General features: G+C 40.4%; 1 long non-coding RNA gene across 1 annotated transcript in view; it reads left to right on the top strand.

Annotated features, from left to right (window-relative positions):
* The first annotated feature begins 1,829 nt into the window (after positions 1–1,829).
* Positions 1,830–9,631, top strand: part of LOC106724225 — a 19,059-nt gene continuing 11,257 nt past the window's right edge. The window contains exons 1-2 of the long non-coding RNA XR_001359968.1: positions 1,830–1,839; positions 6,699–6,702. This is a non-coding gene — a long non-coding RNA (uncharacterized LOC106724225). The remainder of the gene's footprint in view (positions 1,840–6,698; positions 6,703–9,631) is intronic.

Raw genomic sequence — 9,631 nt, 5'->3', positions numbered from 1 at the left:
AGTTGCCTTCCACAGAGGGAGGCCAGACTGCGGCTTAGGCCCGCTCCCTACAGGGACATCAGTAGGACATCCTGTGAGGGCTCCCAGACTGTTAGAGGAGGCAGGCTGGGCTGAGGGATGCCCCCCAAGTGTACAAATTTTTGTGCACCGGGCCTCTAGTATATATATAGTATAGATAGATCCTGAAAAAGTGCTGAAAACAGCAGAGTGTTCTGCAGTATTCAAATGATACTGCAGAGATTCAATCCTAAAATTAGAACTACAGGCTGTTTTCTGCACTTCAGGCTAAACTTTCTTTCCATGTCTGTGATTATCTTTCTAGAAAAAAAGGTTCTGGTTCATTTAAAAATCTACTCTGCTTATAATAAAGAGGGCCATAAGAAGCCTGAGCTCTCCTGCCTTTCTCAGAGACTATGTATGCAGGACTACACCAGTGTTCTCTGAAAAGTGAGGGTTAACATACACAGCCTTGGCCTATGACACAAGGACTGTACAGATGAAATTTGGACCCTGTGTGCCTTGCAGATTCCTCCCAGTGATGAGCACCTGAAAACAGGAGCTTATATCTAGGATTTTCTCCTTCTTTTCAGAGTTTTAAATTTTTAGAGCATTGAAATTCAACTGATTAATGTATTTTTTTCCATGTATAATCTTTATTGTTAAAAGTATTACATACTGGTATGTCCAATTTTTAGCCACATTACCCCTTCTAGCTCACCCCCACCCTCTGCCTCAGGCCTTCACCATACTATTGTCTGTGTCCATAAGTTATTCATATGAATACAAATTCTTTGGTTGATCTCTTCCCTCCCATGCACCAAACCCCCAATTTCCCTCTGAGATTTGACCGTGTATTCCATTCTTCTATGTCTCTGGATTTATTTTGTTCAATAACTTATTTTGATCATTGTTTTATTCACACATATGAGTGATCTCCTGAGATACTTATCTTTCTCTGACTGGCTTATTTCACTTAGCATAATACTCTCCAGGTAACCTCCATGCTGTATCAAAGGGGAAGAGATCCTTCCCTTTTACTCCTACATAGAATTCCATGGTGTATATGTACCACAGGTGTTTTATCCACTCATCTACTAATGGGCACTTGGGCTATTTCTAGATCTTAGCTATTGTAAATTGTCCTGCTATGAATATAGAGGTGCATACATTCTTTCCGATTGGTGTTTCAGGTTTCTTGGGGTACATTCCCAGAAGTGGGATTACTGGGTCAAATGGCAGTTCCATACTTAATTTTGTGAGGAAACTCCATACTGTTTTCCATAACGGCTGCACCCATCTGCATTCCCACCAGCAGTGTACTAGAATTCCCTTTTCTCCATATCCTAGCCAACACTTGTCATTTGTTAATTTGTTAATGGTAGCCATTCTTACAGGTATGAGGTGATACCTCATTGACATTTTAATTTGCATCTCTCTGATGATCAGTGACTTTGAGCATCTATACTAATAAAAGGGTAATATGCTAATTAGACTGGATGTCTTCTGGACGTCCTTCCTGACAAAGCCGGGGGTGTGGCCAGCCTGCAAACTGCCCCCCGCCCCTCACCCAGGCAGGCACTGCCCTCAAGTGGGGACCCCCCACCCTGATTGGGGAGGATGGCCAACCTTCAAACTGCCCATGGCCCCTCGCCTAAGCTGGCCCTGCCCCCAGGCAGGCCCCTCCTCCAGCGGGGATCCCCACCCCGATCGGGGATGTGGCTGACCTGCAAACTGCCCCAGGCCCCTCACCCAGTCTGTCCCCGCCCCCCAGGGGGGACCCCCCACTCCAATCCAGGGCCCCCTTCAGGGCAGGCCAGCTGGCCCCCACCCATGCACCAGGTCTCTATCCTATATAATAAAAAGGTAATATGCAAATTGACCCTAAAGTCAAAATTACCAGAATGACCACTGGACCAGTCACTATGAGGCTCACTGAGCACCTCTTGGTGATCACCTGATGTCCATCTGCTGTGGGGGCAGGGCCGGCGAGTGGGCGGGAACAGCCAACCTCTTGGTCCCTTCCCCCAGCCATCAGGCACTGATCACCCAATGGCGAACGGGGAACTGGCGGTGGGTGGTGGCAGGGGGCAGGGCTGGCTGCGGGCAGCTGGAGAAGATGGCCCTGATCACAGGCCAGGCCTAGGGACTGTACCCACACACAAATTTCAAGTGCCGGGCCTCTAGTTTTTTCATATGCCTCTTGGCCATCAGTATGACCACTTTGGAGAAGTGTCTATTTAGGTCCTTTGTCCATTTTTTAATTGGCTTGTTTTTCTTCCTTTTGTTAAGTTGTATGAGTTCCTTGTATATTTTGGATATTAACCCTTTATCAGATGTGTCATTGCCAAATATGTTCTCCCATACAGTGGGCTCCCTTTTCATTTTGTTGTTGGTTTATTTTGCTGTGCAGAAGCTTTTTCTTTTGATGTAGTCCCATTTGCTTATTTTCTCCTTAGTTTCCCTTGCCCTAGGAGATGTATCCCCAAACATATTTCTACAAGAAATGTCTGATATTTTGCTTCCTATGGTTTCTTCTAGGATTTTTATGGTGTCACATCTTATATTTAAATCTTTTATCCATTTTTAGTTTATTCTTGTTTATGGTGTAAGTTGGTGGTCGAGTCTCATTTTTTTGCCTCTATCTGTACAATTTTCTCAACACTTTTTTAAAAAGAGTGTACGCTATTGCCTCCTTTGTCAAATATTAATTGAGTGTAATGACTTGGGTCAATTTCTGGGATCTCTGTGCCATTAATCTATATGATTGTTCTTGTTCCAATACCAGGCTGTTTTGAGTATAGTGACTTTGTAACATAATTTGACATCTAGTCTTGAGATTCCTCCAACTTTGTTCTTCTTTCTCATTATGGTTGCAACTATTTGGTTCCATTTGAATTCTTGGAGTATTTATTCTAGATCTGTGAAACATGCTATTGGTATTTTAATAGGGATTGCATTGAATCTATAGATTGCTTTGGGTTGTATGGATATTTTAATGATGTTGATCCTGCTAATCCATAAACATAATATATTCTTCTATTTTTTTATATCTTCTTTTATCTGTTTTTTCAATGATTTTTAGTTTTCTGAGTACAAGTCTTTTACCTCCTTGGTTAAGTTAATTCCTAAGTATATTAATTTTTGTTGTTGTAATGCGATTGTTTTAGTTTCTCTTTCTGAGAATTCATCATTGGTGTATAAAAATGTCATCAATTTCTGGGTGTTGATTTTGTATCTGCAACATTGGCAAATTCATTTATCAAGTCTAGTAGTTTCTGATGGAGTCTTTAGGGTTTTCTATGTACAATATCATGTCATCTGCAAGTAATTACAGTTCTACATCCTTCTTTTCAATTTGGAAGCCATTTTTGTTTCCTTCTTGACTGATCAGGGTGGCTAAGACTTCCAATACTATGTTCAATAAGAGTGGTGAAAGTGTACATCCCTGTATTCTTATTCCTGTTCTTAAAGGAAATGGTTTTAGTTTTTGCCCATTGAGTATGAGGTTGGTTGTAGGGTTGTCATATATGGACTTTATTATGTTGAGGTATACTCACTCTATTTCCACTTTGCTGAGAGTTTATCAAAAAAGGGTGCTGGATTTTGTCGAATGATTTTTCTGCATCTATTGATATGATCATGTGATTTTTGTGTTGCAATTGGTTTATGTAATGTATCACATTTTTTGATTTGCAAATGTTGCACCAGCCTTGCATCCTGGAATAAATCTCACTTGATAATGGTGTATGGCAGTGATGGTGAACCTATGACACGCATGTCGGAGGTGACACGCGAACTCATTTTTTTGGTTGATTTTTCTTTGTTAAATGGCATTTAAATATACAAAATAAATATCAAAAATATAAATATTTGTTTTACTATGGTTTCAAACATCAAAAAATTTTTATATGTGACACGGCACCAGAGTTAAGTTAGGGTTTTTCAAAATGCTGACACGCCGAGCTCAAAAGGTTCGCCATCACTGGTGTATGGTCTTTTTAATATATTGCTGGGTGCGATTTGCTAATACTTTGTTGAGGATTTTATCATCCATGTTCATCAGGGATGTTGGCCTGTAATTCTCTTTCTTTGTAGTGCCTTTATCTGGTTTTGAAATTAGGATAATGCTGGCTTCCTGAAAAGAGGTTGGAAGTGTTCGTTCCTCTTGAATGTTTTTTTTTTTTAAATAGTTTGATGAAGATTGGTGTTAGTTCTTCTTTGAATGTTTGGTAAAACTCCTCTGTGGAGCTGTCCATATCAGGCCTTTTGTTTGCTGAGATTTTTTTTTTTTTACTACTTCTATTTAATCAGTTGTTATTGGCCTTTCCAATTTTTATGATTCTTCCTGATTCAGCTTTGAAAGATTGCATTTTTCTAGGAATCTGTCCATTTCATCCACATTGATCAACTTCTTGGCATATAGTTGTTCACAGTATTTTTCCTACAATCCTTTGTATATCTGTGGTGTCAGTTGTTACTTCATGGCTTTCATTTCTGATTTTATTTATTTTGGACCTCTCTCTTGTTTCTTCATGAGTCTTGCTAAATGTTCATCAGTCTTGTTTATCTTTTCAAAGGACAAACCCTTGGTTTCATTGATCTTTTGTATTGGTTTTTCAGTCTCTATGTCATTTATTTTTGCTCTGATCTTTATTATTTCCTTCCTATTACTTACTCTGGGCTTTTCTTGTTAGTCTCTTTGTAATTGTCTAAGTTGTTGGTATAAATTGTTTATTAATAATTTTTTTGTTGTTTTGTTTTGTCTTTTAAGTAGGCTTATAGTGCTATGAACTTCCCTCTAGGACTACTTTCACTTTGTCCCATTAATTTTGGTTTGTTGTGTGTTCATTTTCATTTGTTTCCAGGAATTTTTTGATATTTTTCCTGATCTCATTGGTAATGCATTCATTTTTTAATAAATGCTATTTAACCTCCATGTGTTTCAATGTTTTTGAGAGTTTTTCAGTAGTTGATTTCTAATTTCATGCCATTGTGATGTGAGAAGATGCTTGATGTGATTTCAATCATATCTAGGATCTTGAACTTGTAGTGACTTGTTTTGTGTCCTTACATGTGGTATATCTTTTAGAATGATGCCTGTGCACTTGAGAAGAATGTACATTGTACAGTTTGGGGGTGAAATGTTCTGTAAATGTCAATTAAATCCATCTAATCCAGTGTGTCATTTAGAGTCACTGTTTCTTTCTTGATTTTCTGTCTGGGAAATCTATTCAGTGATGTCAGCTGCGTGTTAAAGTCCCCTACCATTACTGTATTGCTATCAATCTCTCCATTAAAGTCCTCTAGAAATTTCTTTATATATTAGGTGCTCCTATACTGGGTGCATATGTTTACCAGAGTTTTATCCTCTTGTTGAATTGATCCTTTTAGTATTATGTAGTGACCTTTCTTGTGATGGCCTTTATTTTGAAGTCCATTTTGTCAAATATGACTATTGCAAACCCAAGGGTTTTTGGTTTTTTTTGTTACCATTTGCATGGACATTTTTTCCCCATCCCATCCCTCTTTTTCTGTGTGAATTCTGAGGTGGGTCTCTTGTAGACAGCATATATTTGGGTCATGTTTTTATAATTATTCAGCTACACTATGCCTTTTTAATGAAGCATTGAATCCATTTACATTTAAGATTATTAATAACTTATTTACTGCCATTTTAATTCATTATGCCTATGATTCTCTCTCTTTCTCTATTTCTTCTTCTCATTACAATAGATGCTTTAGCATTTCTTAAAATTCTGGTTTGGTGGTGATAAACTCCTTTAGACTTTTTCTTGCCTTGGACTCTCTTTATTTCACCCTCCATTTTGAATGTTAATGTTGCTGGATATAGTAATCTTGGTTTAACATCCTTGCTTTTCATTACCTTGAATATTTCATGCCATTCACTTCTGGCTTGTAAAGTTTCTGATGAGGAATCAGCTGATAGCTATATGGGAGTTCCTTTGTAGCTAACAAATTGCTTTCCTCTCACTGCATTTAAGATTCTTTCTTTGTCTTTAATTATTGGCATTTTAATTATGATGTCTGGGTGTGGGTTTCTTTGGGTTCTTTTTACTTGGGACTCTTTGTGCCTCCTGAACTTGTGTCACTTTTTCCTTCACTAAGTTAGGGAAGTTTTCTGCCATTATTTCTTCAAACAGGTTTTCTATCCCTTGCTCACTTTCCTCATCTTCTGGTATGGTTCATATTGAACCACAGCTCCCTTAAGCTATCCTCCTGTGTTTAATTTGATTTTTCTTTTTGTTTCTCTGATTGAGTGATTTTTTCTATCCTGTCTTCTAATTTACTGATTTGATCCTCAGCTTCCCTTAATCTGCATGTATTCCTTCCAATGTGTTCTTTATTAGTGCTATGTCATTCTCCATTTCTGACTGGTCTTTTTTCAGAGATACTATATCTTTTCTTATGCTGTTGAACATCCTTTTAACCATTATTCTCAACTCTATGTCTGATAAATTTCTTTTTTTCTTTTTTTTTTTGTTTTTTTTTTAGAGCCAGCCCCATGTCTCTCAGCCATGAGATAAATTTCTTATCTTCTTTAATTTAGCTCTTCTTCTGGAGAATTCTCTTGTTCTTTCATTTGGGGTTTATTTTTTAGTCTCCTCATTCTGACTGCCTTTTTGGGTTTGTGCCTGTATATTAGGTAGATCTGCTTTAGCTCTCAGTCTCTGGTGCAGGACAGTGTCAGATGCTTATTGTCACTGGTCCAGAGTACTGTTTGGAGCTATCAGCAATCCACAGCTTGTGTCTCCCTCTGCTGGGGCTGGGTTCCTTTGGAAAGGACCAAGATATGCACCAAGGTCTGCTTTTCTTAGCACTGGGCCCAGAAGAACAGGCAAAGACTTAAAGTTGCCAGAGATTCACTTCCACTTGCACTCATTGTTATTCTCAGTCTTAATTAGTCTCGGGCTATCGACCACAGCAAGGTGTAGACTCCACAGGGTGGGGCAATAGGCTTATCACCAGGAGGGCAATTGCTTCCCCCCTTAGGAAAAAGTTTCCTGGATGGTAAACCTCTGCTGGAGAAAGATGTCCTCTTCATTATGAAAGAATGACTTGGCACAGGAACCCGGGGTAGCTGCCTCTGAGCTCTAAACCAACAGCCTCCAAGCCTGGATTTTACTCCTATAGCTCTAGTTACTCTTCCCTCCCTCTGCTGGAGCCCAAGGTGAGTGGCTACACAAGAAAGTTTGTGCATTGGTCCTTTAAAAGAGTGCCTGCATTTCCAGCTGTCTCACCCTCATGGACAGAAACCCCACTGCTTTTCACAGGCAGGTGGTATGTGGGCATTTTTCTCAGTTCTGGTGCTCTGGCCTGGAATTTAAACCACATAATTCTCAGTGGGAAACCCCATAACTGAGATATCCCTCCTGAACTTTAGCACTGCCTGTGGGAGCCTGGCCAGCTCCCTTGTGCCTCTGCACTTCCTACCAGTGTCTATGCAGTTTCCACTTTCAGTCCTCAATTATCAGGGTTCTCTCCAGCTAGTCTTCAGTTCATTATTCAGGATGGTTTTTCTCTATTTTAGTTGTAATTCCAGTTAGGTCCTGGGAGAATGTCAGTGTAGCAGCCACTTATTCTTACACCATTTTGGAACTCCAATAGATTAATATCTTTAATGTTCCCAATATTAATATGCATTTTTACTTTTGAAAAAGTATCAAAATAAGATTTTAAATGGCAGAGTAGTAAGTGGATGCTGCACAGACATGCTCCCAAGACTAAACTGGAATTATAATTAAAATACAAAAAATCTTCCTGAATAATCAACTGAATACTAGCTGAAGAGAACCCTGATCACTGACCGACGATGGAAAATGGAGACCACTTAGAGGGGTGGAGTTGCAAAAAGACTTGCTGAGCTCCCACAAACAACAGCTGAAGTTCCAGAGAGATATCTCAGGTTCAGGGGGTTACCACTGAGAACTCTGGAGTATAATCCTCAACCTGGGCCCCCAGCAGAGAGCACCAGAACTGGGAAGGGTACCCACATAACATCTGGCTGTGAAAAGCAGTGGGGGTGCTGTCTGCCAGAGAGAGAAGGCTGGAAATGCAAGCACCCTCTTAAAGGGCCAATGCACAAAATTCCCTGTGCAGTCACTCACCTTGTGCTCTAGCAGAGGGAGGGCAGAGTGAACTGGAGCTGTGTGAGTAGAGGCCAGGGTTGGGGCTCTGGGATTAGAGCTCAGAAGGTAGACACCCCAGTTTCCTGTGCTGTCATTCCTTCATGCTGCAGAGGTCATCTTTCTCATACAGACAATTGCTATCTAGGCAGTTTTGCCTGGGGAGAAGACAGTTGGCCCATCCTATTGGAAAATATCTTACCCCATGGTGAGAAGTTTCTGAGACCTATTAAGAGACTGAGAATAACACTTAGCCTCCAGGAAGTAGCAGTTGCCCCACCCTGTTGGAAAAATTCTTATCACACCTGTGGACAATTGCCTGAGGGCTACTCAAGACTGAATCCAATCAGTCTTCAGGCAGAGGTGGTCTCTGGAGGCTTTGAGTCTTTGCCTGAACTAATTATTCAGAAACAGTGTTTGACACTGTCCTGCACTGAAGATTGAGAGGCTTAGCAGATTTACCTAATACATAGTCACAAACCCAAACACGCACCAAAAGAGAGGAGACAAAGAAACAACCCCCAAATGAAAGAACAAGATAATTATCCAGAAGAAGAAATAAATGAAATGGAGGTAAGAAATTTATCTGACATAGTGTTCAGGATAAATGATGGTAAAGATGCTCAACAACATGAGAAAAGATATGGTAACTATGAAAATAGAAATAAAGAATGACATAGCACAAATAAACAACACATTGGAAGGAATACATAGCAGATTAGGGGAAACTGAAGATTGGATCCATGATTTAGGAGACAGGGTAATTCCAGAACCAGAAAGAAAAAAACAACTAAAAAAACAAGAAGACCGATTAAGGGAGCTGTGGGACAGCATGAAACGTAACTATATTCACATAGCAGGTATGCCAGAAGAAGCAGAAAAGGTGAAAGAATAGAGAACATGTTTGAAGAAATAATGGCAGAAAACTTCCTTACCCTGGTGAAGGAAAAAGTCACACAAGTTTAGGAAGCACAGAGAACCCCAAGCAAGAAGAATCCAAATAGGCTCATGGGAGAAACCAAGATGGTGGCATAGGTAAACACCGGAGATTGCTGCCTCGCACAACCACTTCAAAAATACAACTAAAAGACATAATGGACATCATCCAAAACCACAGGAAGGCTGGCTGAGTGGAAATTCTACAACTAGAAGGAAAGAGAAAAGCATGCCGAGACTCAGAAGAGGTGCGGTGCTGAAGTAAATACAAAGGTGAGGAGGTGCATGCGGAGAGGGCTGGAGGCTGAGGACACAATTGTCTTCTTCAATCAGGAGGGAGTCTCAGGCTCTGAGCTCCAGTTCCGGGCGAGTCTTTGGGGACCAAGACTCACACGGGAGAAACAGGACTGTCTGGCATTGGTCAGAATTCGAGGGCAGCTTTCTCTCGGAGGCACTCTCAGCGATTGCCAGAACCTCTGAAGGCAGGACTGAGAGCAGCCATACTGCTGGCTCGCTCGTCCCTCCCTGTTGATCCCCTGGGACCCCGCCCC

Source organism: Myotis brandtii, unplaced genomic scaffold, assembly GCF_000412655.1.
Source record: "Myotis brandtii unplaced genomic scaffold, ASM41265v1 scaffold77, whole genome shotgun sequence".
In the NCBI taxonomy this organism is placed as follows: domain Eukaryota; kingdom Metazoa; phylum Chordata; class Mammalia; order Chiroptera; family Vespertilionidae; genus Myotis; species Myotis brandtii.
Note: the sequence above shows the minus strand (reverse complement) of the source record. Positions and strands in the feature narration are given on the sequence as shown.